The following is a 27,155-nucleotide window of genomic DNA, read 5'->3' on the forward strand; positions in this document are numbered from 1 at the left end:
CGTGTGTGCAAGTAGCCTCTGCTCACGTATTCTGTATTTTATAAGAGTTGAAAACATGTATGTATTTTCACTTTTGCATGCACATATGCACACGTAAAAAAACGGGCAGTCTGGGGCATGGTCAAAACTCGTATAAGTTGCTATTTTAAAAGACATGCGTGTACATTTTCCAACTTACATAATTTTAGGCCTACTAATAATCTGGCATAAGTGATATTAAGTGTGTTTAATCGGTAGTACTGACTAGGTGGGAGATCTGGGTGGCCTGGTGGAGTACAGGCTGATGGTCTTCAATCACCTGGAGAAGGACTGGCTGAACTGGTGACTAATTAGTAAAATAGTTGATTTCATTTATGCGTGTGTGTTTTTTAAAATTGGTGGATTTATGCAAGAAAGTCCTACTTTACTTTTGCGCATAAAATATAAGTGAGTATATTTTTAAAATACGTGGTTTCAGTCATTGCATGTATTTAGAGTATGATGCAGGGTAGAGATATGTGTATTTTTATAAAAACACACTTCCCTTTTCTTCCTGCTAGACCAGTCTGAACCAATGGAATATCACGCTCCACAGCTGCTGGAGACCACATTTTTGTGCTCTCAGTGCTGGCTATAAAGGAGATAGGGTCATAGGCAGTTGCATGCAGTCTCCCTATCCGACAGTTGTTAGAACAGACAGCTTACCCAGAAACCCAATTTTTTTCTTTAATATCTTTCAGGACTCCCAGAGCCAAGGTGTGGCCTCAGACTGGTCAAGCAACATCTGCTCCCAGGTCAACAGTTCCAAGGAGCTGCTTTCCCCGGTGGAGTCTGCCTCCCAGGAACTGCTGGTAGAAAGCCACCACAGGATGAGTCCCAGATTCTTTAGTAGCCTGTGGACCCTCTTGGTGGGCAACATCCCAGGAGCAGTTTCTGGCATCACTCACAGGCTTCTTAATTCAAAGAAGTGGTGGGGGGGGGGGGGGGGTGTCCGAGTTCTAAACTTCTCTCTCTATTGGCCCCTTTCTTCCCTTTCTTCCCTTTCCTCCTTATCTCTTTTTCCCTTCCATCTGCTGTCCCGATGGGAAAAAAAAAGTTAAAAAAAACCCCCAAAAAAAGCAAAAAACAAAGAAGAGGTCACGTGTTGTGGTGAGCCTGGAAAGACTTGGTGCTCTAGTGATCCGGGTGTCATCCTCCTAAAATCCCAACTAAAGGTAATCATCCACAACCTGAATTGTCTTTAGAACATACTAGAGAGTGCTGCTTGTGTCTATAGACAAATAAATGCAGAACCCTTGCCAATTGTGCCCTTGAAAAAGGCGGGGGGGGGGGGGGGGGGAGGAGAAAGAGAAAGCAGAGAGTGATAACAGACCAAGATAGCTGCTGACCAGGAGAATGTGAATAAGTGCTGTGCTGGGTTAACGACTATCACAGAAATATCAGCAGCGGGTAATAACTTGCTCTGAACAGCATATAAGATTCTCTCTCAGAGCAAATCAGTGAGTTTTAAATCTTTGATATCGGAGTCTGAACTGCGGTTAGAGACTGTAGAGGGGTGATAGTGTCGCTCTTTAGAAGACAATTCTGGGGCACTGGCGAGTGCACTATATGCCCTGGAAAAATATGAGGAGTGCAGGAAGAAAAAACAGAATCCCTGGGAGAACCGGCTAGAAGAAGCAATATAAGGCTGGTATGGAAATGACAGAGGAGCTCAATCTACCAATTGTTCCTAGAAAAAAATGGTTGCCTGAAGCATTAAATTTTACCAGAGGCTGGTAGGAGAATTAAAGACGGAACATGCACATCGGTTAGGCAACAAACATGATGGTGACAATAGATCCAGAATTACGATAGCCAAGTGCTACATTTCAAAAAAAAAACAAACCAAAAAAAAACCTGCAATAGATGCAGGCTTTTCGTAAAACAGGATCTCTCTCATATCAAGAAGGGCAAGTATGCATTTTCCAGGATTAGTCCACAACAAGTTTTCCTTATGATACAAATAATTTAACCCGTCTTATTCTGAACTGGTAAAGAAACAGATTAAATTTGCATTGATCTACCCGGCACGCTTACCAGTCTGGCATGTGGGCACTTCTCGGATGTTTGAAAAGGTAGAAGCAGCAAGAGAATTATTGCTAAGCTAACGGAGTCTCATTAGAAAAAGGCGAAATCAGTTTTTCTGTTTCCAGTTCTAAAAGCAGAAAGTTGCAGCGTGTTTCTGCTCTCTATTCTGTAAGGTATAAAGTTATTCATGCTCATGTGCCCTGGAAGTACCTGCCTCAAAGTTAGACTACTGGGAGGAGATAATGACTCTGCATGAACAGTCATGCAGCTCTCCCCAGCGGGGTGGTTTCCAGTCTTAGCCCCCATTTCAATTTAAGGAAACAAGTGGCGGAGAGAACTAGAAGGATGACAATTTAAATGTAAAAGGTAATCCCAGGATTAATAAGTGCGAAACAACCAGGAATGAGAACTAAATACCAGCCTGCTTTTGGTCAAAACAATGCTGGCTCTGCTGAGGTGGGTCACTGTTAGCACCTGCGATTCAAAGAGTGAAGCAAAGGGGGGAGGTGTTTAATATACACTGGGAACTTCAGCAATGAAAGTCATGCCGGAGGTGGCCTTTCAGACGTTCAGACCATTTGAGGACCTGTTATTTTGAATGAGTTAGAACATAGAATTTAAAATTCTATCTTTGCACAAAATTAAAGGACTGTTCTTTCACAAGCGGAGCAGAGAAAAGACTCCGGGTCAGGTGGACCTACTAACAGGCTGGCTCACGCTTAACAGGAACTGCCTTGGAGAATTAAAATTGGAAATATCATGAAACAGGGAACACTTCGGGAAAGCAAATTATTGACCATTTTCGGAGAGACAGGCGCCGAAAAGACCTGAAGCCGAGCTGCCTTCCGCGGCAGAAAGTAAAAAAAAGGTCAGGGGAGATCACGTGATGTGATGAGCCTAGCAGACGGGTTTCTCTAGGCTCCGGGTGCCGACCTACCACCCATCAACATCGGGGCTCACAGATCTCTCCCAGGCACCTATCCAACCACTCAGGGCAAGGACATATGTCCATTGTCCGTTTCATGCACAAAACGCCGCCTGGAATGGCATCTAGAAGCACAAAAAAAGACAAGGAAAAACCGCGAGGGGCAGAAGCAAAGATGGCGACCGGCACTGAGCCGGCTGGCGACACGCAAACGCCAGCGATCTCTCTGGCAGACATAAAAGACACAATTCGAGCTGCATTGGATGAGAAACTCAGTGAGAAACTGGCAGGCATCGAAGAAAGGTTAACGGAGGTATGTAATGCTTTGACGGAGATCACCCCCCGATTAGATACAGCGGAGGGCCGCATAGCTGTGGTCGAAGACGACATGTCAGCTAACCTTACAAAAATACTAGCGCAAGAAAAAATTATTAAGACATTAGAACAAAAACTAGTGACCTAGAAAACCGCGATCGCAGGGGAAACCTCCGGTTTATGGGGTTCCCTGAAGCAGTGGCTGACCACGAGTTGTGCTCGCTGCTTGAAAAATGGCTGCCGGAGGAGCTGGGCCTCCCAGCTTTGCGGGACTCTTTGGTGGTAGAACGAGCACACCGAATAGGAGGGAAAATGGACAAACGGAACAAGCCCAGGTTAGTAATCGCGAAGCTGCTTAATTTTAGACATAAGCAGGATATATGGTTGGCTTACAGAAAACGGCAGGACATAGTGTATAAAGGGGAGAAGATAAGGATCTTTCAGGACTATTCAAGCCGAGTTTCTGATCTGCGTAAAGCTTTTTCGCCAGTTTGCACCGAATTTTTTCAGAAACAAATACGATTCTCTCTGTTATACCCCGCAAAATTAAAAATCTGGCACCAAGAGAAAATCCACCTTTTTGATACCCCTGACAAAGCGCGCCAATTTCTACAGAGCTGTGGCTGACTTGAGATCACGCGACACTAAGCCCGCAGGCAGGAGCTTTTTGTAAGTTTCTGCACTTGCCTGGATAGGCAAATTTCTGTTGGAAGTCTGACAGAGCACCGGAGAATTCTCAGTTCTTACAGTTATTATTTTTAACCCAACTTGGGGCACCTTTAGCCCGAAAATTGGGAACAGTTTGCTGAGTATACCTGTTTCAGCACAAATCTCTTGGATGCCTTATACCGGACGGGCCAACTAGGCTGAATTTGGTTTGGGCCCTTTCGCACGTTTGTTCCTGGTATTTGACTTCAGAACGCTGTCATTTCGTGTATTTTCCAATCTCACGGAACCCGGGACTTGCCATATCCAGTTTGGAGCATAGACCTTTCGCAAAGGACCCATACCCGGAGTCTCACGGACCAGATTGGAAACCTTGACTGATGCGACACGCAAAATGAGCATAGATTTATTATAGAAAAGACACAAGGACTATCCCCACTGAAAGGTGAAGGTGCATCAGAGGAGACGGCTCCACCTCGATAGCGGAACGGGTCCAAGGACATCCCTTTCAAAGTTATACCGGATGAGTTGTTCCTATTACAGGGTCCAAAATAATTATGTTTACTATCTGCTGTGAAGTGTTCTTATGTTCTTCTGTTCTTAAGTGCGCACGGTGAGGGGTTCTTATGTTTTCTTAAGTGCGCAATGGGAATGGTTATTCTTTGTTTGAGGTGGTGGGGAGGCACCTGTTCACATACATTCCACATGGTCTCTAAACCACCTAACTGGTGAGAAGGTATTCTTCTGGGGGAAGGGTTTTGGAACAAAGGGGAGGGTTTTTTAAAGGAAATTGGGGGGGAGGGAAATGTTGACACTGCATATGGAGTGATGTCTCCATACGTTGGTATTTACCACAGTTTAATATACTCAACTATAATCAAATGCAAAGCAATTTTTTCCATGGGGGTAACAACCTTCAGGAGCAGGCTTGGGGGCTAGGCTGGGGGCCCCTCAGCTCTCTAGTCATGTAAAATTCCAGGAGCTTTGGCTCATCACTGGTTACATCTTTTTAGATCATGGGTAAGCTAGTGTCCTGGAATGTAAACGGCTTGGGGACACCCATAAAAAGAAAAAAAGTATTAGCCCATCTTAAACGATTACACCGATATTGCCTGTTTGCAAGAAACGCATCTTTCTGCGCAGGAAAGGCAAAGTTAAAACGGGAGTGGGTGGGCACTTGTATAGCAGCACCGGCCCAAGGAAGAAAGCCGGAGTGGCATTATTGATAAATAAGAGTGTTAACTTTAAGATCACGGGCCAAATTATAGATGATGAGGGGCGATTTGTTATAGTCATTGGTACCTGGAATCATGTACTCCTTACAATATGCAGTGTATACGCGCCAAATGCATACTCCCATGTGTTTTTGGAAAACTTACGGTCCATTTTGCTAACACGCTCACAAGGGGTACTTCTCCTAATGGGAGATTTCAATTGTGTTCACGATCCTTCCATGGACAAGAGTCCGCCAGTACTGCGAGGACCCGGGAAAAAGTTAAAAGGAATTCCATATCTGTGTACCCAATTAGGGATAATTGACATATGGAGGACTCTTCACCCCCATGAGAAAGATTTCACCCACATGTCTAGGGCACACCACTCACTTTCCAGAATAGATTATATCTTAGTATCCCAAAATGATTTTCACCAAATTACGCAGGCCACAATTGAAGCACAAGTTATATCAGATCATTCACCAGTATCTGTGACCCTCTTAACCGACCTCACGGAACCGGAAGCACGAATTTGGAGATTCCCTACAAATTTGCGAAATAATAGCTCATTCCAATCCTATTTAAAAGAAAAGTGGGATGCTTTCGCCTTACATAACCAGCAGCATGTAGAAACACACCAACTCTTTTGGGAAACGGCTAAGGTAGTCCTAAGAGGCGAAATCATTTCCTATACCAGATCTCTTAAAAAGAAACTTGATAGGGACATCATACAGTTAGGAGCAGAACTACAACGGCAGAAGAAGATGCTAATTGTGGGTGGGCTTTTCTCACAGCAGGAATACTATAAGACCCTTACTCGATTAAATACCATGTTACATACGAGAGCACAACAGCAGTTGGCTAAGGGGGAGCAAAACCTGTTTCAATATGGGAATAAAACGGGCAAGTTGATGGCGAATTTGGTTCAGGCGGCAAGGCCTCAAACCTTTATACCTCAGATGAAGGACAGCGCAGGGAAAACAGTATCGAACAAATCCGGCATTTGTGAGGTTTTAGGGAATTCTATGAAAACTATATACTGATGATACCTCCGATCGGAACCCTAGTGAGTCTTCTTTCTTCCAGGGTCTCTCGCACACTAAACTTTCCTCTGCCCAACTCCTTTATCTAAATAAGCCGCTGCAAGCATTAGAGCTCCATCACGCTATAGCAAATGTCCACCCAGGAAAGTCTCCAGGTCCAGATGGATTCTCCTATGACTTTTATAAAATCCTCAGACCGCAAATTGTGGACCCCTTGGTGCGATTTTATCAAGATGGCCTCCTGAACCACAAATTTCCCAAAGACTTTAACTTGGCACACATCACAGTTCTTCCAAAACCGGGTAAAGATTTACTACTCCCTGGCTCGTACAGACCCATATCTCTGTTGAATTGTGATTTAAAATTGTTGGCCAAGATATTAGCTGATCGTCTGAATGTTATTTTGCCGCAATTAATTGCACCATACCAGGTAGGATTTGTAAAAGGCCGTAAAGCCAATTCTAACATGCTCCAACTCATAATGGCACTGCAGATTTGTAATGCCCGGAGAACTCCGGCACTAGTAGTTGGATTTGACTCAGAAAAGGCGTTTGATCGTGTCTCCTGGAACTACATGTTCTTTGCTTTACGTAGACTGGGGTTTGAGGGAGCATTTCTAGATTATATTTCTTTGTTATATTTCAACCCGCTATCACGAATTATAGCTAATAAAGTTATATCTGGAGATGTACCGATAGGTAGAGGAGTGAGGCAGGGTTGCCCACTCTCCCCTCTGCTATATCCTATCCATCACCCACTTCTGAGAAAAATAGCTGAGAGTCCCTCCATAACAGGGTTCGGGGAGCCGAATAATCGGTTCACCGTGGCGGCCTTCGCAGATGATGTCTTGGTCTTCTTACTTAACCCCGTAGAATCACTTCAGGAAGTCCTCCGCCTACAACTTTGGTTTGGAACATTTGCAGGTTTGAAAATAAACCAGGAAAAATCCGAGGCGATCGATGTCACGGGTGCAGTGCAGGCTGTATGGCCAGGGGTTTTCCCTTTAAGATGGGTCACCTCGCAGTTAAAATACCTAGGTATTAGAATTCCAATCCTGATAATGGATCTTTACAGAGCTAATATAAAACCCTTATTGACGATGACTATTGAGACACTGGAACGCTGGGACAACTTACCACTCTCGTTAGTAGGTAGGATACAAATCTTTAAAATGATTATTTTGCCAAAATGGCTATATGTATTCCAGATGATACCCCTATGGTTAACTCGACAGGATATAAAGACCATCACAAGGGCAATCCGCAAATTTCTGTGGAGAAACAAAAAAGCCCGAATATCCGTGAATATATTATACAAACCGCCTTCTGCAGGTGGCCTTGGTTGCCCAAACCTGGTTTGGTACAATATGGCTTGTAACATTCGACTGCTGAGAGATTGGATATTGGACACACAGGTTTTTGTTCCTTGTCAGAGTATAGCTCAATGGTATCGAGTCCCTAAATTAAATCCTCTGATTCAAATTGATTATACACACTTATTGGAAGACCTTAGAGCACATATGTTTCTGCAAACTTGTCGGAGAACATGGTCTTATCTTGGAAAGATACTGCAGATACCACATAGATTGACCCCCTTGCTAACCATTGTTGCCAACCCACAATTCCCACCGGGATCTACACAATCGGTGTTCTATAAGTGGCAGAGTCAAGGTCTTAAATATATTTTCCAAATGTATGATGTTAAGACACAACAACTACATGATTTCCAAGCCCTGAGACACCAATACGATTTGCCTAACTCAGATTTTTTTGCCTACTTACAGTTACGTCACTACCTCCGGCATAATGAGAGGTATTTCTCTCCCTCGCCCAACTTAACTAAATTATGGGAGATTTTTTACCACCCCTCAAATCAACATCCCAATATTACCTTGTACTACAAGATATTGGCTACCAGCGGTGGGGTGGACCCCCTAGTCCGCTTACATGAAAAATGGGCAGCCTGGCCCATGTTTCAACTCTCTCTAGATGACTTTAAACAGATGTTCCACACTCTACCAACTGTCTCTGAAAATGTATTACTTAGAGAACTGAGTTATAAATTTCTTTGACGGTTTTACATCTCTCCAGTACAGGCACATAAATTTAAACTAACGCCTACGGACATATGTGCAAAATGCCAAAAAACCAGAGGCACTTATGAACACTGCTTCTGGGATTGCCCCAAGATTTTTCACTTCTGGCAACTGGTTAGGGATAGTTGTTCTCAGATGCTTCAGGGCCCTTTACCTATGGACCCACATTTGTGGTTGTTTGGGTCTCCAGTATTTCTAGACATAGTCCCGGGGAAGCAGGTTGTGCTCTTCCTCCACCGCGCAGGCCTTTTGGGGAAAAAAGTCATTCTTAAACACTGGCTGGAGGGAACCCACCGAGCGCTGAGTTTTGGTTTAAGCAACTCCTTAATCTTAGTACTTTAGAGTACACAGTAGCAAAAAACACTTCACCAAAGAAAGTTAAGGAAATGTCGGATATTTGGGACCCACTCTTTACTTATCTACAACCCAGAATATATTAAGTTGGAGGTATCCCAAAGAAGAAGCAGCTATGTTTTGCAGAGGAGGGTGATATATATCTGTATGAATGCACAAACCAGCAGAATGTTTTGAACCAATTTATGCTCTAAGGCGTGGGTGTGAATTAATCTAAACATGTTATGGCCATATCCGATAGGTAAATGATAATGCTTCACAGATTTCAAGGTTCCCATACTATTCTATTTCTACATACCTTTGATTGACCTTGTACAACATCTCTTTCAAATCGTCTTTCATGTCTTTTGGGTATATTGCTTAAGGGTACCTTGGTTGGTAAGATACCTCCGGGCAGCAGTCAGCAGTTAGAAGTTAGAAATGACTTTCATCATTCCAGTTCTGATCCCCATCTATGTTATGTCATGTTATGTAGAACCACGTGACCTCAGTGAGGGAAGGGAAGGGGGGGGGGGGGAGGGAGGGAGGGATACGGGCAAAAACAGTGGGGGGGGGGGAGGGGGGTTCTGAAATTGTAACGCTGATCATGCCATGCCACCTATGATGTATTTGCATATACCTGTGACAGGTTTATTATATGTAAGGTTCATTAACTGTTCACAAGCCACAGGAGGTGTAGTATTATCATATGGTATGTTCTTTTTCTGTACACACTGTTGCTATTGTTGTTCAGTTTGGAAAACCAATAAACAATAATTTCAAAAAAAAAAAAAAAAAGGTCAGACTGAAACGAATAAGATGTTTCTGAAATGACACCGACCTTCCTTCTGCTAACTGAGCAAAAACTACTGAGAGGCAGGTCAATAATTTGCTTGTTTCAAGATATTTCCACTTTTAATTCTCCAAGGCAATCCCTGTTAAGTGTGAGTGACGCTATCGTTCCTGGGTATCAGCGCCGGTATTACAGCCAATGGCCCCCGAGTGGAAGTAAATTGTAACGACACGGCAAAGTAAATCTTGCATCCCCCTCCCAAGCCTGCATGGAGCAGGAGGGCCTTTTCTCAGCCCTGTCAATAGTTGCAAGTGGTATCGGCTCCCCCCCCCCCCCCCCATTTGTTTGGACCAAGGGTCTCCCCTGAGAAAGCCAGTTCAGTGAAACAAGGTCCTTGTTGGGATTTTTTCATCTGACCCTGGATCTTGGGATGCTTTCATCTTACCGTGGATCTTTTTGTGACTACACCAATACGTGGTGGAGCAATTATTGAGCCTATTTTGTCAATTCTTGGGATCAAGTTTTGGGACCATCTTCTGGCATCACCACATCATAGCCTGGTAGAATCTGTATAGGAGTTGTCCTGTTAGTCTCCATCTACAATTAATGGGCTATTTACATAGCTTTTAGTGGATGCTGTAATATTATAATTTTCATAGGAATAATTCAGTATGGGGTAGATTTTCAAAAATACGCGTGGGCATACATGTGCGTGCTACCCAGCGCACGCACATGTACGCCCAATTTTATAACATGCGTGCGCAGGCGCGCGCATATTATAAAATCAGGGGTCGGCCCACGCAAGGGGGTGCACAATTGTGCACCCTGCGTGCGCCGACGCCCGCGGGCTTCCCCCGTTCCCTACCCACTAACCTGACCTTCCCACCCTTTCCCCTAGCTTTTCCGCCCCCTACCCTAACCTAACCCCCCCTCCCCAAAATTGTTCTTTCACCTTTTGTGCCTGCTTGGAGGCAGGCGCAAGTTGTGTGAGCTGGCAGCCTGCTGGCACGCGATCCTCCGACAGCGGAAAATGGCCGCTGTGCCGGAGGCCTCTGGCCCCGCCCCCGGGCCGCCCCTTTTGTAAAGCCCCGGGACTTAGACACGTCCCGGGGCTTTACGTGCGTTGCCAGGCCTTTATAAAATAGGCCTGGCGCGCGTAGGGCTTTTAAAACCAGCCCCTATATGTGGTTTTTGTACACTAGAGTCAGTTGTCTAAACATCCATACAAACATGCTCAGTCTTGTATTTTGTCTTCAATTTCGTCAAAGTACTTGCACACATTGTTGCTAGTTCATAACACTTGTGTCATTTATTGTATAGCAACCTTGTATCCCTTGGTATTCACTTGAGTTTATTGTTTCTACTTATACATTGTATTTATTGTACTGAGCCGAGTTTATTGTTCCTATTGGTATACTGTATCTATTACATCGAGTTGAGTTTATTATTCTCAGTAATACTTTGTATCTACTGTTTTGAGTTAGGACCATTATTGACAACTGCTATACGTATTTTAACGAGTAGGGATATTCTTTTGTATCTAGCTATAGTGTGCTTTTGGTTTTAGCTTTGTAGATGTATTAATCTCTTTGTATTCTTCACGTGTGTATATCGAATTATTATGGTATGTATTAATTACCTCACGGCCTGTTGTTTCTAAAAGAGTCATTAAGAAATATAAAAAAGTTTTTCAAAAATATTTTAACTAGCATTAATGCTTTTCCCCGTTTCTGAATCTAGATATAAAGATTTTTTTTAAAATAATATTTATATGGTTGCTTTTTTTTTGGCATATTTACAGCTTCAAGTTGATTACGATTTTACAAGCCTCTAAATCTCAGGTAGAAGTTTAGGTTCTCCTTGCAACAGTAGGCGGGGGGCAGGATGGATAAGGTAATTACGCAATTTTTAATACATTATATATGTTGGAGACTTCTTACAGAGATGTTTAATATATAGTAGAGTGGTTTATTTTTTTGGAATATGGGTTATTTTTTGTAGTACTTTTAGGGCTGTTTCTTTTGTCTAATCTTTTTGTTTTCTTTTGTAACTATTTTTATAGTTTTAATCAGCGCTTTTTGGGGTGTCCTGATTATTCGGTTTTTCCCCTGAGGAAGCCAGTGTTGCGTCAATCAGTGCTAGATGGCTTTGCCCCATTTGCCTCACCTTGTTCACGGCTCCTCCTGCTTACCTTGGGAAAATGGCTACCGCCGCGTCTACAAGACGTCCTCTCCAGCGTCCCCGGCATGGCTATGGTGCTGCCTCCCGCCATGTTCCTCCCAAGGACTTACTAGGGTGCACACGCCACCCACGTCTTTATTCCAGCATTGGCGCGAACCTTGGGGATGTTCCCTCTACTGATGTCACAACATCAGGTATATAGCCTGTACTGTTTTGCTAGCTCGTTGAGTTAACAAGGATTGGTCTCGGCTGGTCTAAGCTACTCTGCTGCTTCCATGCTGCCACTGGAAGCTCTCTCTCTGCCCTTCGGGGTAATTGCTAATCTGGGTACCCGCTCCTCAGGGGCCCTCTGCTTTATTTCAGGTGCCTTACAGGGATTAGGTACTTGCTCCTCAGGGGCCTGTTCTCCCTGCCTCGGTGCCTGTACCATCTACTTCAACCTGGTGGAATTGCATTCCTACAGCAACCATCTAATGAGTAATCTAACTCTCAGTCTCTCATCCACAGTACTGCCTTGCTGGGAAACCTGCACCAGAATCCCCCTATACCAAGGGGTGAGAAGGGTTCCTCTGCCGAGGGTCCTGAAACTGCTACATCCAGACCACCTCACTACTGCCACCTCTGGTGGTATACTTCAAGCTGTATAATAAAGAACTACTCTGTGTTTGTGCATCCTGAGTATAGCCCAGTATTGTGGCTCCTCACGGGGCTCCTCCCCATGGGCGTGGTCATCTGCCACAGTACCCAAGAATCCACCCAAACACCGCTTAACCATAACAGCCAGTTTGGTGAAACAAGGTCCTCGTTGGGATACTATAACAGCAGACATGAGGAACACCTTTTTTATGATGTGACTTCGTGACAACATATCCAAGATGAATATCTGAGTTTAAGTTACCAGGATAGTTATGGTGTATTCATATAGCAAGTTTACAAATTGTTATGTATAAGTTTGTCTTATGAATGGTATGGTGTGGGATATGAATGAGGAATCCATTGTTTATGAGTGTTTGGGTAACATTTAGTATGAATGTGTTTTTGTGTGATATACATACAGTTTACTGACTTGATATGTACATTTTTGAGAACTGTATTTCATTAGGATAATGTTGGAGCGGTTATATGATGTATAAAAACATTGCTTGATACAGTCATATGATTAGACAGATTCTTTTTGCAATAAACATTTTTTGTAAATTATTTTTTTCATTTGGTGATTATCATTTCTTGTTGGGTTATAGTAAAAGTGCTTTTATCCCATTCTGTTTAGAGTGTCTCTCTCTATAAAGAATCTGTCTAATCATATGACTGTATCAAGCAATGTTAATATATATATATGAACAAATAAAAAAATAAAAATAAAAATAAAGATATATATATAATGAACAAATAAAAATCATCACATTTCTTCCTATATCAGTCATTTTTGTATTCTCTTAAGTAATGCTATTTTGAGTCGGTATTTGTTACATAGATATACATACACATGTGTATATGTATAGGTGTACACACATATATATGGGTACATGTGTGGGTGTGTAACATAGAAGAGGAAGGCACAGCTGGTGTGTGTAAGATAAGGGAGGAAGGCAGAGCTGAGGAAAGTGATTAAATACTTTTTACTTGTGATCCCTACCGTGCGGCCGCCCAACAGAATAGCTGTCCCGCACTTATAGATTTACTTGTTTCTTTGCAAGATGAACATTCCGACTCACATGTTGATCATAAACTTTCAGACTTCACTTTTCATACTTTTGATGCGACTTTAAATGGATTAGCCTTTCTATAGATATTGACCATATAACCAGCACTTCCTGTGCTTCTCCTGTTTCAAAATGACATACGAGTTAATTTTTCCAGTTTAAGCCTGCATAACAAGCCAGTTGGCAGTTTAAACCTAAATCCTGTTTTGGATCCTCTTCCTTTGGCATGTGTATCCTTTTTGTCAGTGGTTTCCCCTTAGGAAGCCACCTTTGGTGAAACAAAAGCCTTGTTGGGGCATTAGACATTAAACCCAGGAGGAACACCATACCATTACAATCTCAAAGTTGGTTTATGAACAAATAAAAATCCATCATATTTCCGGCTATATCAGTCATTTTTGTATTCTCTTAAGTAATGCTATTTTGAGTCGGTATTTGTTACAAATCTATCATTACATGACATGTAAATATGTTTAGAGTTTATGTTTCTTTGAGTGAATTCACATCACAAAAGATTGAAAATTGTTAGAAGGTCTTGGCATGTAAACAATCGTTATATGCTACAACAGTGAATCAGCATTCATAAACAAGGACTTATATACACACACACTTTAGGTTGATTTATGTGGTATATTCAACAGTTATATTTACATAAGTATTCTTTTTCCATTCCTTTGGAGTGTTTTTTCGTCTCTCTCTCTCTCTCTCTCTCTCTCTCTCTCTCTCTCTCTCTCTCTCTCTATATATATATATATATATATATATATACACACACACACATTATTGCTTAGTGTATGCTTACACAGTACAACATGTATGGTATTATTGGAAGAAATAACACTGCTGTTAGAGCTGTATTGAATTGACTAAATTGATCTCACTAATGAGATCCATAAACAGACCTGAGATAGCTCAGGCTTGAATAGCTTTGATATAATGAGCATTTGTAGATAGGACACAGGTGGGGGGAGGAAAAAAGGGGAGGAAACTTTACTGTAATAGTATTGCTAGTATTTAAATATTAATCATTGACAAATGTTAACTTAAATTTCGAGACAAGTTGTATAATCCACTGTTTCCATAGAAAACCAATAAGGATGATTATGGGAAAAAAAAAAGGCAAGGGGGATGGGTGGGAAAATTGGAAACGAGTGTATTGCAAACTAATGTTCATTAGTTCAATGTATAATATGGAAGGAAAGTGAAAACAAGTCAAGTTGTGACAACTGTTTGTATTTTGTAACTCATTGTTTTCAGAAAACTTAATTAAATATAAAAAACACCAAGCAACAGTAGAGCCCAGACTGAGAGAAGCCTGTAGGGCTGCAGGGCCGAAGCGGCTGAAGAAGCAGGATCCTCAGCAGCCTGGAGGTGGAGAGTAGGTTGTTTGTGCCGGTTGGGGGGAGGAAGTGAGGAAGTGAGATGCGGTGTGGGCTGCAGGTGTTGGTTCTGTAGCAGCATTAAGCTTGGAACGTTTGTAGTTAAAAAAAAAAAAAAAAAGGCAAAGCAAGAAGATGCTATGCAGGGTCGGAAGTAAAGATGTTTGTGGAACCAGAAGACTCCTAAGTGGAGGTCTCCTTTTGCCCAGGTTGTGACTGGGACCCAGAACCCTCATCGCCACACAGTGCAGAGTCCTCCTCCCTCCAAGAGAATGTGGAGGCAGGGGAAGACTGGCCCAATCCAAGCACTAAAGGGAGCTGAAGTGGGAGCAGAACAGCTCCTGTGGAACCAAAGCGCCTACTCCCTTGCCTGCCTGGGTTCCTCTCCTACAGCTCAGGCAAAGCTCTACCTCCTTCCTCAGGAAAGACGGTTTGGCATTCCCAGAGACCATGGTTTCTCCAGAATTTCATTCTAGTAATGCACCAGGCCTTTAAAGCAATGAAGGCCAAGAGACCCAGGGGACATATTGGGCACTGGAGCCAGAGGACCTGGGAGCATTCAGTGGGCCACCTCTTAAGTTGCCTTGACCTGCACCAAGGGCCCTAGGATCACAGGAACTCCTAAGACCAGAGGGGAACTCGCAGGCAGGGAAGACTCTGGCAATTGTCATTGGCCAACTCAGATGAGGAGGGAGTTTGTTCCTCTGAGGAAGAGGATTTCTACCATCAAAAGTCTTTTTCATAGAGTAGACTAGCAGTCCTTACCTCTGATGTGGTGGCAGCTCTCCACATCTCCAGTGTTAAGAGAGGGGAACCTTCAGAGAGGGGATCCCATATTATTGGGCACCCGCAGACCACAAAAGGCCTTCCCGCTATATGAGGCCCTCAGAAATATGTTATCATCAGAGTGGAAGTACACCTGAAAATGGTCTCAGGGGTGGCTGGTCACTAGGGCAGAATTATACTCTCTGCCAATAGAAAAATATATTATTTAGAATCCCCAAGATGGCTGCCCAAGTGCCTGCACTCACTAAGAAAACCACTATCCCAGTCAAGGTGACACAGCCCTCAAGGACTCACAAGATAGGAGGGATTGAGGCATTTCTTAAGGAATATACACATATTTTCATTTCGCACACACATTTAAAAAAAAAAAAAAAAAAAAAAAAAAAAAAAGGGATTTACCTCATATGTTATGGCCATACAAGCTTCTATATTTGAAGGGTACATGGCCCAGGTGCTTGTACTGTCAGAAGGTTCCAAGATTTGAAGCTCCAGGGAGGAAGATTCAGAACCAATGTCAGGAAGTATTTCTTCACGGAGAGGGTGGTGGATGCCTGGAATGCCCTTCCGAAGGAAGTGGTGAAGACCAGAACTGTGAAGGACTTCAAAGGGGCGTGGGATAAACACTGTGGATCCATAAAATCAAGAGGCCGTCAATAATAGAGTGGGTGGCTCGCCAGAATGACGGCTACTGCCTGAGACAATACCCTTATTCAATAAACATACACATGGTTACTGTGACTCCAACATCGCTCTAAGCTACAACAGCAAGAGGAAATGTGGAAAAAAAGGATTCGTACTCACAAAGTGGGGAGTAGCTGGCTTGTTACGGCGGTTACTACCCCAAACCAAATAAGCCTGATACTTCACTTTCAATGCATATCCAGCATAGCTCTCTGCTTCAACGGCAGGGGAGAGAAGAAAAACTGATACTTCACGCATATCCAGCATAGCTCTCTGCTTCAACAGCAGGGGAGAAGAAAAAAGGATTCGCACTCACAAAGCGGGGAGTAGCTGGCTTGTTACGGCGGTTACTACCCCAAACCAAATAAGCCTGATACTTCACTTTCAATACATATCCTGCTTCAACGGCAGGGGAGAAGAAAAACTGATACTACACGCATATCCAGCAATAGCTCCCTGCTTCAACGGCAGGGGAGAAGAAAAACTGATACTACACGCATATCCAGCATAGCTCCCTGCTTCAACGGCAGGGGAGAAGAAAAACAACCAATAAGGGCTGAATAACACAGTCTGGGTAAAACAAATAAGCATGGGTGTAGCTTGCTTATTGCGGGCGGTTACTTACCCTACTACCCATAACTAATCAAGCTTGATATTTCACTTGGTTGCAGCTCCATCACTGCTCTCTACATTAATGGTGGGGGGTGGAAGGGAAATAGAACCAAAGAGCTAAGAGAAACAGATAAGTATGAGAAAAAAATGTGAAGCTTGCTGGGCAAGACTGGATGGGCCGTTTGGTCTTCTTCTGCCGTCATTTCTATGTTTCTATGTTTTTTCCGCCTTTGTGTCAGGGTGGGCATTTTCAGTTTTATGCACTACCTTTTGGCCTAGTAACTGCACCAAGGACCTTCATCAAAGTGATAGTGGTAGTGGCTCTACACAGACAAGGTTTAATGATGCGTCCATACTTGAAATGATCTGGCACTGATGAGCCAATCATCCAAGAAAGCCAGATGCCACAACCATAGTAATCCAGTTTTTGGAGCACCTATGTTGGATTGTAAATATATGAAGAGTACCCTATGCCCCTTGCAGGCCCTAGAGTTTCTAGGGATCATTTTCGGCAACAAAGAAGGAAGGGTATCATTGACACACAAGAGAATAATCAATACTTCTTCCACGCTCAGGAGGCCCCAGGGTGTGGGATTATCTGCAGCTCCTGGGGCTGACATCAATCATGGAGCTAGTCCCATGGGACAAGGCACATCTGTGCCCCTTGCAGCATTCCCTCATTTCCTGATGGACTCATGTTCTAAAAAAACTAAGAGGTGCATCTCTCACTGCCTCACCTGGAAGGGCTGACCTGGTGGGAGAATTCCAAAAATCTACAAAGAGATATTCAGTTAGATCCACCTGAGTGGATCCTGGTGACCTCAGATGCCAGTCTACACGGGTGGGGGAGAACACTATCGGAATCAGACAGTTCAGGGAGAATGGACATCAGAGGAATCTTCCTGATCCATAAACAGGCTGGAAACAAAGGCAGTCAAGGCTGGCCCTGGAGAATTTTCTGTCCATGATCCAGAGAAAGGCAGTCAGATTGTTATCAAACAAACAATGCCACAGCAGTGGCATACATAAACAAGCAGGGAGGTACCCATAGAGCTATTTATTTTATTTATAGATTTTTTTTATATACCGTGGCATGTGTGGCACATCACCTCGGTTTACAGAAAACATTAATTCAGCAAAGCGCTTTACAATAAAATCATATTAACTGGTAAAAATCTAGTAGTATGTTTAACCAATAACTAGGAGAATAAATATCAAAGTTATGAGGGTGACAATGGTATCTAGGAGAGAAAAAAAAATCAATTATCAAAGGGTAACCAACATTTAATAACAGTAATAAATAACTTGGAGGGAGCCTTTCTAGGGGAGAGAGGGTAAGGGAGGGAGAGGGAGACTGGGGGAAGTTGTAACAGCGACGTGAATGGATTGTATGGGTCCCAGTCAGTTAATAGTAGGCTTTTTTGAACAGCCAGGTTTTTAGGTTTTGTTTAAATTTTTTGTGACAAGGTTCCTGGCGCAGTTCAGAGGGCATACTGTTCCATATAGTGGTTCCAGCTATGGTGAGCGATCGTTCTTTTGTAGAAGCAAGTTTGGTCAGTTTAGGAGAGGGGATCGGCAGTCTGGCTTGATGCTGGGATCTGGTTGGTCGGTTTGACTTTTTGAAGTATAGGTGTTCGGAGAACCAAAGCATATTTCGGTTATGGATGGCTTTATGTATTAGTGTAATGGATTTATATATGATCCTGGATGCAACGGGTAGCCAGTGTAGAGACTGAAGTGCGGGAGTGATGTGCTCGTGGCGGTGTGTGTCAGTAATGATGTGGGCAGCTGCATTTTGTAACATTTGCAATGGTTGCAGCGTGGTTTTTGGTAAGCCTAATAGAAGTGCGTTGCAGTAGTCAAGCTATCCCAGCAGAGGAAGCAAAGCACCTATTCTGCTGGGATGAATGAAATCGGTCATGCTTCTGAGTGGCGCATATCACAGGAAGCAAAAATAATCAGGCAGACTTCCTCAGCAGGAACAGGTTGGATCCGGGGGAAAGGGAACTCAGCAAGGAAGCGTTCCAACAAACTGTTGACAGATGGGACACCCTGTTCATAGATCTGATGCAATCAGGGCAAATACTAAAACAAGCTGGTTCTCAAGAAGGCGTAGGGAAAGAGGATCCAGCAGCCTAGATGCACTGATCAAAACCCTGGTCCTCGGGCACCCTCCTGTATGTGTTCTATCTAACTGGATGGATACAACACTCACTTTTCAATCATTGAAAAGAACTTTACGTTCCACAAACACTGGCCTCCTTGAAATTCCGTCTCATCTCAACAAGACAACGTGTCTTCTCAATTGCTGGCCCAGTACTATGGAATTCCCTACCAATTGATTTAAGACTTGAGCCTTCTTCACAATCTTTCAAAAAAGAACTGAAAACATGGCTTTTTCAAAAAGCATACGCAACATGATAAATCGTATTATTCTTCTAATCTCATTTTAACTATTTCTCATTACTTCTTTTTCACACATTTTTTATTTTTTCTTCTCTTTTTACATTTAGTTTTCTCACTGTTAGAAATGTTACATTGTAATAATCATAACTTTTTGTTATATGTAAACCGATGTGATGACTCTAGTTGAATATCGGTATAGAAAAAACAAATAAATAAAATAAAAAGAATAGAAAATCACCCCTCAATGGTAACCTGAGTGGACAAAGCAGCCTTGGTATGTGAATATAACGAGAGGTCTTGAATGAGTAGATGTGAATCAGTTATTTACATTTTTGGATAATAGAAGGACTAGAGGGCACTCCATAAAGTTAGCAAGTAGCACATTTAAAACTAACTGGAGAAAATTCTTTTTCACTCAACGAACAATTAAGCTCTGGAATTTGTTGCCAGAGGATATGGTTAGTGCAGTTAGTGTAGCTGGGTTTAAAAAAGGTTTGGATAAATTCTTGGAGAAGTCCATTAACTGCTATTAATCAAGCTGACTTAGGGAACTGGCCTCTACTATTACTGGCATCAGTAGCATGGGATCTTCTTGGTGCTTGGGTACTTGCCAGGTTCTTGAGGTCTGGTTTGGCCTCTATTGGAAACAGGATGCTGGGCTTGATGGACCCTTGGTCTGACCCAGCATGGCAATTTCTTATGACTCTTGGCCAGCCTTCCTAGGGAGCAAAGGGTCCTGCGACAGGACCCAATCGTGGAGGAGGACCCTGCTCAATTCTAACTTACAGCCTGGCTTTTGAAAGGGAGCACCTACATAGAAGAGGATATACTCCGTTAGTCATATCAACTATGTTCAGGGCCCGCAAACCATTGCTCTCCACAGCATATATATGGATTTCATGCATGTATGAGGGTACTTTTGTTATGATTCCAAAATATCACTGTGAAAGATGGACATAAAGCCTAAATTTCTTGCAATTGGGATTGGATAAGGGACTAGTCCTTAACTCCCTCAAGCTACAGGTAGCAGCCCTCTCTTGTTACAGGAGTCCAATTAAAGTATGGCAGATAGCAGTGCTCCAAGATGTGAGGTATCTACAAGGAGTAAAGCAGATTTGCCCTTCATTCAGATCGGTAGTCCTTCAGTGGGACCGTAACCTGGTGTTGGATGCCCTAGTAGGATCCCCATTTGAACCACTAAGAAATTGTTCTTTGAAGGACCTTTTCCTAAAGGCAGTTTTTCTTGTAGCCATCCTATTCCGCTAGGCATATTTTGGAACTTCAAGCGCTTTCATGCAGAGATCTATACTTGCTGTTTTCATCGGAGCCGTTACCCTGCAGCCATTACTGTCCTTTTTGCCCAAAGGTTGTTTCATTTTTTCACTTGAACCGGATTATCGCCCTCCCTATTTCAAAGGTAGAAAGGAGTGGAAGTGTGACAGGAGATTTCACCTTTTGTATGTGATGTGCAACCTATTGAGATACCTTACAGTCACCAATTAATCAGTTTCACAAAACAGATAGGTTGCTGGACTTGATTGGAGGGCCCTAGGAGAGGGAGGTGGATTCTAAAGCTACATTAGCCTGATGGGCTTACTTGCTCAAGGGGGCTCAAGCGTCCATGTTGCTTAAGGTACATTCCCACAAGGGCTCAAGCCTCCTCCTGGGTGGAAGATGGCCACACGGTCATCACTATGCTCATTCACAAGGTTCTATAGACTCGATATAAGAGCAAAGGCAGATATCACCTTCAGGGTAGGGGACTTAAGGCCAATGGGATATCTTGCCACAGCTGGAGGGACAGGCCCGGCAAATCACCCAAGGGTACCAACAGATCAAAAAGACTGGCAATTTAGGTCTTTTTAAAAAAATTGCATTGTATGGTCTGCTAAACATTATTTTTGTTCATCATGTGACTATGACCCACTGTTTGTCTTGAAATAAGAGGCCTACCAAAGCCCAGGCCCCCTGTAACAGAAAAGGCCATGGCCTGAGAAGATCAGACTTGGTTTTCCTGCATTGCTTGTCACATGGTGACATCAATCTGTGTCACCAGCTAGGTCAAATGCCATTAGCCTCGTTATAGGTAGGAGTCTGGTGATGCAGTTTTATTTTCAGAATGAAAGCCGGCACGAAGAGTAAGAGAAGAGGACAGTTGATGAGACTGAGTGTGATAGTTCCCCAAACGATAAGAAAGAGGCACCAGAGGGGAGCACACATTTCCAGCTCTTTCAAACATGAGCGGTGCCACTCATTTTTATCAGAATGTGCACCAGTACTACACAAGAAAACAAATGCAGGACCGAGCTCATTCACTTTAGGATAACATAGCACTCTGAAATCAAGTGAGATGGCTACTCTGTGGAACAGTGCCACCATTTCTGAATGAAAATATCTTCAGCTATTTTGTACCTGATTAACAGTTAGCTTTAGAATCCTGCCAGAAATGCATGTTGAAATTAGAAAAGAATTTTAAAAACTAAGGCGTTTTAGGCAATGCATGTATTTTAAATCATCAGTAAGGCTCGCCAGGGCTTGTACTGTTCTCCAACCATTGCTGTTCAGATGAGTTCAAATCATTCAACCTCCTGTCTTACAGCACACCTAAGGTGTGCAACTGAAGGATAATGATTCACACCTTGAAAATGCACAGAGTGAGAAACTAAAAAAAAAAAAATCCCCAAAAGACAGAACAGTGTTGTCTCTAGCTCCTGATCCCAGTGCAAAGATCTGAAGAAATAACCAATTGTCTGAGATGCCACAACCCAATCCAAAGGCACCACCTGACCAAACTTTAGAAGAATGGAAAATAAATTCAGCTAATTATACCTTCGTCAAGCGTGCATGCTGAAGAGATTTTACGTAAATGACAACAGGTTCCACAACTCACCAGCCATCAGATAGAGTAAAGCCAAGTGCTACATGTGAACTGGTAGCAGGGACACACAGGAGGCAAAAGTAGTGCGACACCCTAAGAGCAGAGCCAAGTACTTGAAAAGCTGAAGGGATGATTAAAGGCTAACATGAGGATCCAGCTCCATGGTGGCTGCTCGTCTGCACTCTTTACTCAGCCATCTAAATCAGTCTTTTGATTTTTTCTCAAATACTCACGGAGAGGGGAGATTCATTCTTTCTGGGGTGCCACCTCTTTTCCACAGTAAACCAGTCTGCATTTGTACTTCCATCTCTAAAGATTTCTGCAGATAAAGAACTGCACAGCAAGGCTGGTCACGGGCACATCTAATCGTGTCATCTCTCTTCAGCTGTGACAGGGGACAGAACATTTAGAACAGTTGGTAAATATCAGCACTGTCTTAACACACCTTTCTTGTTCTACTTATTCCACACGTACCGAACTGCGAGCATGTTTGTCTAAATGGGGTGCTGCTCGGGTACAGCAGGCATCACTTACTCCAGCAGACTCTCTCAATTTGCTGCCATCAAAATGAGATTGGGGTTGCATTTCTATCATGGTCAACAAATATCTTTTATGCGACAATTTTTTATTGGACTAACAACATATTTTTGACTAGATGGATTCTGCACTGACCTGATAAAGGCAGCAGAGCTCTCAAAAAACAGTTATAAAATGTACTGAGTTAGTCCGATAACAACAAGTAAGGAGGTTCAATTAGTCTTACCTGCTAATTGGCTTTCCTCGCATCCTGACAGACCAGTAACCTGCGGGATTCTCCCTCCCACCAGCAGATGGGGGCAGAGTGCGAAAGCTTCCTCTCTGATGTCTCTACCATAAAGACTGGCCCAGTAAAGGGGAAGGCAGTAGTCTTTTGCCAAAGCGTGATTTGTTGCTTGTATTCTTATATTCCCCCCTTTTTTTTTTTGTTAAGGAGAGTTATCAGCTTGTTACCCTGCCTGCTCCTTAGTCTATCTTGTCTTTCCCAGGGTGGCATTTTCCCTGGTATTATAAGATGCCGATTTCCTACTTTCTGCAGTAAGGGATCCAGGACACATTACAAAATGAAAGAAAATGATAAGTGGAGAACAGCCTGCCTTCGAATTCAACTGTGCTCCCTTTTTCATTATGTTTTAACATTTATCAACTCTCCCCATCATTCATCAAAATGCGTTATGGTGTAAACGCACGCAAAAAGTATGGTAATGCATAGCACAAATGCAAAATTTTGAGGGGGTTGGGATCGAGGGAGGAGTTTGGGCAGGATTTGGTTAATTTAGGGGCAAAATCTCATGGTGCGATAGAATAACGCATGCTATCGCACGGTTTTAACACCAGAAATAACTACACCTTTTTCCCTGGCGTTAGGCTGTGCAATATGCCCGAAGTGGCCATAACACAATTCGCGATACATTTTTGGAATTACATTTTGGCCATTTCTGGGCTTGCAGAGGGAAAGGGGAGAGAGGGAGAGGGGAGAGTGGAGAGAGCGAGCCTCTGGAGAGGGCCTCACTGTATGCACCTATCTTCATCTCTATATGAGGGCCACCTAATAGGTCAAGATGAGGTGTTAGTGGTGGTTTAGGGGCCAGTTTTGTATGTAGAGTGAGACGTACAAACAGCACAGTACACCTTGGTAAAGATTTGATGTAATTTGGAGCGAGGAAAGTCTCAAAAAGATGAAATTCTGTACTATGTTATCTCACCCTAGCTTTTTACTTACCGCACCACATGGTGCGGTAAGTAAAAAATTTCCATAAACACACCCCTTTTCCTTATCATGGGTGTTATTAATACATTAGTAACACTTTTTGATTAATCTAGGGGGTCTGTTCCTTTAGTCACATGCCTATTTATTCTTTTCTTATGGGCGGAATCTAGACTGGTCTGTCAGGACTCGAGGAAAGCCAATTAGCAAGTAAGACCTAATTGAACCTTCCTCTTCATCCTGCCACACCAGTAACCTGTGGGATGTATTTAAGCTGTACTTGCCCCAAGTGAGATCTCTAGTGCAAATTCCAACCCAATACCAAAACCGGCTCCTCCATTTCTTGAAGGTCTAATCTATAGTGCTTTGTAAAAAAGTGTAGACAGACGACCACATGGCCATCCTGCAAATGTCCCTAAGTGGATTGTGATCGAGAAAGTGGAGAGTACAGTGGCTTTTGCGGACATGGCAGCGCTGTTGAATTATAGAGAACAATTATGGATTCATAAACTTAAAAAAAAGAAGCCCCGTTTGGATTAAATGACCAGGTTGACTGGCTATCGTTACTCTAATCGGATGGAAAGGTGGAGGCTGTTCTCTATTACGTTAGGATGGTATCACATGATATAGTCCCTTTAAATGAGGACATTACGGATGGGCGTGTAGGTTCGCCATTTTTGAAAAAAGTCTGTTTGAAATCATGAAATAAAAGAAGAGACAAGATTAAAGATCTACATTCTTGAGCTGAGTTGAGCGGTGGGCAAGCGGGTTTCCCCTGATTAAGAATTTCTTTGAAACTTGGCCATGTCGGGCTAACATGCTGCCGTGAATTGAGGTTTCAGCATCTTTCAATGTGGACTGCGTAAAAGCTAAGTACAATCATGATGTTTGTGGGAGAATGCATATGAAGTGAACTGTTTAGATCTCAGTTGTATGAAGAACGAAGAGTTCCTTTTTGATAGAGGTGGACTGTTCCATCTGTCTTTGACAAAAATTCATTTTTGACAAGATTTAATCAAGTTGTTTTTTTTTTTAAAGTTATAAAAAATAATTTTTTAATAAATAGTAAATAAAACATTGGGGGATGGTGGCTGTTCGTGATTTAAAAATAGTAATAAAGTTAACCTGGATGGTAACTTTAAACCTTTATGAAACAACCGCTTTCCTCTTTAAAAACTTTTTGGTAGAAAAGAATTTTTGTCTTGAAGAAAGAGCTTGGAATAATGTTTGTAATCCAGGTTGGAGACTTATAAGTTGATGGAAGACAAGAAGAAAGGAAAACAAATGTAAAAAAAAACCTTTTTCTATGTGGGTTGTTGATTTTGGTATCTAAACAAATGCACAGCTGAGTCCCTACCCTCCGGTTCTTCTTTACCTAAAGTCTCTTCCTGGGAAGATCCCTCCTCCTCTTTGAATCCCTCCTGGGGTTCCACCTTGGGACTCCAATCTTCCCAGCCTGAAAGTGGCTTGGGCTTTTCCTCTGAAGAAGCAGCCTTATTCTGCTTATCTTTCATCTGGAGATAGGCTTGGTGCACTCCACACAGGAACCTCCGATCAGCAAATAAAGCCCTCCTAACCGTTCCATCAGTTAAAACAGCAAGTCTGACACAAGTGAGAGAAAGAGCCCTATCACTAGCAGGACCCATAATCTGGAACTCAATGCCTCTAGAGATCAGACTACAAAGTGATCTCAAGGCATTCAAGAAAAGTTTAAAAACATGGCTTTTTAAACAAGCATTTTACAAAGAGACGAGAGAATATAGTGAAATTATTCAGGAAAAGACAGTACTTAGAACAATACAGTAGATTAGTCTATGAACTCTACATTACAATAAGCATAACTATAATACTACCGTGTTTCCCCGATAGTAAGACACCCCTGATAGTAAGACGTAGTGGGAATTTTAGGGGGGTCGGCTAATGTAACACATCCCCCGAAAGTAAGACGTAGTAAAGTAAAAGGTAGCCACGGCATAGCGCGGAGGAGGACGGTGGCGCCGGCTTCATTGAATTGTGTAGCAGAGCAGGAGGTCACATGGGCACAGCCAATGAGAGCTGTCAGACATAGCGTCATGTGTCTCCGGCAGCTCTCATTGGATGTGCCCCGCGCGATCTCCCGCACTGATATCGCGCTGTCTGCGAAGACACAGGATAGAGAGGTACGGTAGCTGTTGCAGCGGTGAGATATCGCCATACAGTACTTGTTCTGTGTCCTGTGTGCATAGCAGGGGGTAATATTGCCCCCTGTTGTTCACATAACACCTATAGTATATTGCATGGAAATACCGTCATGATACGGTTGTAACAAGACTTTTTTGGCACTTGCTTTTATAAAACTGTTTTGTGGTGAATACCATACTGTTCAGGTTGTAAATAAATATTTATTTTATGGTTAAAACCAAATTCGACTTTTTTTCCAATATAAGACATACCCTGAAAGTAAGACATAGTGGGACTTTTGGGGGTAAAAAGAAAGTAAGACGCTGTCTTATTTTCGGGGAAACACGGTATATGTGATAAACCTACCCATGTAAGTACCTTGGTACAATTGGTCATGAACTACTTCGCTAAATAACTATGTATCTACCTTATAAATGGCCTGTGACCGACGGCCCGCAAATGCGCAGTAGAGACCAGCTCTACCGCGCATGTGCGGGCGAGCACGTCGCTCTGAGGCAGCTTCAGAAAGAAAAAAAAATGGCGGCGTCCAGTGGCAGCAGCGGGCGGCGGCGGCGGTACCGGCAGCGGGCGGCGACGGCGGTAGCGAGCGGCGGTGGTAGCGACGGCGGTAGCGGGCGGTAGCGAGGGAGGGAGAAGAGAGAGAGAGGGAGGGACGGACTGAGTGGGAGGGAGGGACGGAGAGAGAGAGTGGGAGGGAGGGACTGAGTGGGAGGGAGGGATTGAGTGAGGGGGAGGGACTGAGTGAGAGGGAGGGAGTGGGACTGAGTGAGAGGGAGAGGGGGGACTGAGGGAGGGAGTGGGACTGGGAGAGAGAGGGAGGGAGTGGGACTGAGGGAGAGTGAGTGGGACTGAGTGAGTGAGAGGGAGGGGGGAGGGAGTGACTGAGTGGGAGGGAGGGATTGAGTGAGGGGGAGGGACTGAGGGAGAGGACGGAGGGAGTGGGGACTGAGTGAGAGTGAGTGGGACTGAGTGAGTGAGAGGGAGGGAGAGAGGGGGGAGGGAGTGAGTGAGACTGAGTGGGAGGGAGGGACTGAGTGATAGGAGAGGGAGGGTGGGGAGGAGTGGGTGAGGGAGGGGGTGGTGAAGAGTGAGGGGAGAGAGAAAGAGGGGGAGGTGAGAGACAGAGGGATGTAGCCCGTTTTAACGGGCTTAACGGCTTGTAATGATTTATTGT

The 27,155-nt window shown here is 43.4% G+C and overlaps 1 protein-coding gene across 4 annotated transcripts in view; it reads right to left on the bottom strand.

Moving 5' to 3' along the window:
* Positions 1-27,155, bottom strand: part of DOP1A (DOP1 leucine zipper like protein A) — a 237,564-nt gene that overhangs the window by 200,612 nt on the left and 9,797 nt on the right. For all 4 annotated transcript variants that reach the window (XM_029595531.1, XM_029595532.1, XM_029595530.1 and 1 more), the window contains exon 2: positions 22,290-22,441. The gene's annotated coding sequence lies outside the window, so the exon portion shown is untranslated. The remainder of the gene's footprint in view (positions 1-22,289; positions 22,442-27,155) is intronic.

The sequence above is a fragment of the Rhinatrema bivittatum genome, chromosome 3, assembly GCF_901001135.1.
Source record: "Rhinatrema bivittatum chromosome 3, aRhiBiv1.1, whole genome shotgun sequence".
NCBI classification, from domain to species: Eukaryota; Metazoa; Chordata; class Amphibia; order Gymnophiona; family Rhinatrematidae; genus Rhinatrema; species Rhinatrema bivittatum.